We start from the raw sequence: 3332 nt of genomic DNA, 5'->3' as shown, positions 1-3332 counted from the left end.
CCTCCCTTCTTAGAAAAATTTTGTTATTTATAACAAAATTCATTATCCAACTCACCATCTCCATCTCTCTTTATCAGCCAATGCTTACATCATCAGAATATATATATATGTAATTATTGCTAACTGATTATATAAACACATCATAATAAATTCATATATATATGATTACATAACATGTTATATAAATGATTATATATATAATAAAGCATATGTGGATAAACATATAAAAATTCATAAACGTAAACACTTATTTAAAAGTCATTTCTAAAGTTCCAGAATATGTCCTGGCTGCTCATGGTCACCCATTCGTATAGTGAGCACACCTTCCAGTACGCACAATGTTCATGCAGGTAACGGTGGTAGTTACATGTAACTTGGTTACTGCATTCTAGGCACCAGTAGGGGGGACATCCATACTCCTCCATGTCTAGGCATGGTAGTTCCAAGTGTCGCTGTAATAACTGGGCCTTCTCTCTACCCTTGGTGTATATCTTGGTATACTCTCATTGTATCTGCTGGTGAATCTGGAAGAATCAAGCATGCAATGATGGCCATCATCCCAACTGAGCCCATGGAGATAGACGGTACATTACAGGACTTGCCGTTTATCTGCGTCACTTAGATGATCTTCAGAGTATGGAGGCCTGAAGCAGTACACATCTGTCCATCCAGATCGACAGTCCTTCACTGCTAACTCTTTTATGAGGTATAACCCATTGACCCGGAACCCTTCCACCTCTACGATGGCTGCTTTTTGTCCTTGTTTCCTATAATTATTTATAAGCACAGTGTTAATAAACGTCCCTGTGGGGGCATATATAGTAACTTCACTCGTTCTTTGTTCATCATAGTCACATATTCGCCTTGCTAATACATCTGACTTCTTGTTCGCACTTGTTAGCCAAATCACTTCAATCACTCTATTCACAACACTTCACTTCACTAATACACTCTTAATACTTGACATCTGTTGATAGAAGTCCCGATCCTCATGTTCAGTTTTATTCTTGGGTTAGTTGTACTGTCTATTCTCGTCTACCGGCTACAAGCATCATTTGTCTCTTATTTCTGGTCACTGTCTGTTATTTCTGTCCTTTTCCGAAATTTTCTTATTTCTGGTTATGGACTATTTTTGTCTTTTCTTGAACTTTCTATGCCTAATAACTTTGCCTATAATTTTGACTAATATCATTCTTAGAAATCAACTAACCTCGCCAATTGGTTAGGTCTAAACAATTTTGTAATCATCTAAATAATCAAGCTACATTCTAATTAGATGGGGCCTACTCATTTAATTCTACTATTTCAGTAGCTTCTGAATATTCAAACAAACCATTATTGCCTGATCTTGTTCTTTTCTTCTTTCTAGCTTTACATAGCCCATCTAATGCCATTAACTTTAGTAAAGCCAATTTATCTCTTTTGATATAAAACGTTATGCTTACTAGTATTACTACTAAGCATAAGGTTATCATCACCGAGTTAGATAATCTCCATTTATCTAACTTCTGTTCTCCAGCTGTAGTATGTAATTGTTCTACACGCTGTTGAAAATCCTTAAGACTTAACCCTGATTTCCTAAGAGGTAAATGTTTAATGTTCTCTAATATATCTTTTAATCCTTTAGTATCTGTCTCTATATCTATACTCTGAATTAACTGTAATTCCGTTTTCGTTAGTAATTCTGGAATTTTTATGGTTAGTTTAGTTCCTATATATTTAGTCTCACTTCTAAAGTTCGACGGCAAGGTTATACCTTGACTATAAGCTGAACAATTTCTGGCTAATTTTAGATAACCACTATTGTTTAACTTAATTACTCTAGTGTAATAATCAAATTGATGTACATTTGATTTTGGACATACTACTGATAAAGTAAGTTCGTCTTTAACGTTAAATAACCAAATTCCTGGGGTCCTAGTTTTATAAAAATAGAATGGTTTAGGAATGATTATTCTTTTCTCACATAGTTCAGATATTTTATTCTTAATTCCTGTGAATATCACATAATTACAAGTTACTATAGGTATTGAATACATACCTGAGTTAGGATCACAAACTCTGATAGGTCCGTCTATACAATTTAACATGTCTTCTTCTGTCATTTCAACATATATATGTTGATCACTCGAGACAGCAATGTATGGTTTATCGTTTTCTATAGTTAAAGCTAATGAATGATTTATTGCTATCGGTAAAGATATGATTCTATATAATTTAAACATTCTGTCAGTCGCTTTTAACGATATTTCTATAAACATCATTAGAGTATCTTTAACAGCGGCTGTTTTTACGTCATCCCATGTATAATACATATAAACTTGGTCACTATGAGTGGGTATTATAAACTGTAGATGTGGAGGTAATCTCCTTTCAATTTCGTCTAGTACTCTTTCTAGCTTACTTTGTGGTAAAAAGTAAGAGCTTAGCTTTTTATCTGCAGCTACATACAATGCTTGTATTAACTTAGCTAACTCTGTTCTACTACTTCTACAGTAAAAGATAGCTGTTGTAGGTTATTCTGAATTCTAGTGTTAAAAACTAACATTTCTATTCCTGCTTTATGTAACTTAGTTTGTCTTACTTTCGTGTGTATTGTTACGTCTCCGTTTGTTAATTAACTTTCTGTAACTTCGTTCTGACGAAACTTTAGCGACACAATTCCTTTCTTAATAAAACTGGTTTATTCTTTCCGAATATAACTTTACGGATACACTTATTTTCAGCAGTCGCTCTATAACAAACGCTATAACAACGAACTTCAACAATACGTCTCTCTCTGACTACAGTTCAATTACTCACTACCTACACACATTATTATGTCACGTTGTCACCCTCTTTTATATACCAGACTACTCTATATCTAGTAAATGCTAGAGCATTCGCCAAGGTACAGGATAGTTCTAGAAAGCAGAGGGCGTGAGAATAGTCACGTTATCTCGCTGACGCAACAGTATTAACGCATTAGTAATGTTTATTAAAGCTTTAGATACCTTTCTGATTTCTTGGTCATGCAGTTCAAGTGTTTGATTTAACGAATTCATTATAAATTGTCAGTGGTTGCTGTTCCAAATAGAAATTTTAGAATACTTCCACCTGCATTTATTAATCCTCGTCTTTGTCTAGTTCTGTCGGATATAGATACACTATTCTTAATATCTTGTAGTTCTAGTAATAGTTCACCTATCTCGTCATGATATTGTCTAATTAAGGTCTTGTAATTTCCAATTAGTCCTTCCTGTAATATCCTAGCTAACTGTAAGATAGCCGTTCCTTGATTTCTCATGTGATATAATGTCACATTCGCTGAACCTTCTTCACTAAAACATGAG

This window comes from Limulus polyphemus, unplaced genomic scaffold, assembly GCF_000517525.1.
Source record: "Limulus polyphemus unplaced genomic scaffold, Limulus_polyphemus-2.1.2 Scaffold1106, whole genome shotgun sequence".
Lineage (NCBI taxonomy): Eukaryota > Metazoa > Arthropoda > Merostomata > Xiphosura > Limulidae > Limulus > Limulus polyphemus.
The sequence above is the reverse complement of the archived record's forward strand: the minus strand, read 5'-3'. Positions refer to the sequence as shown.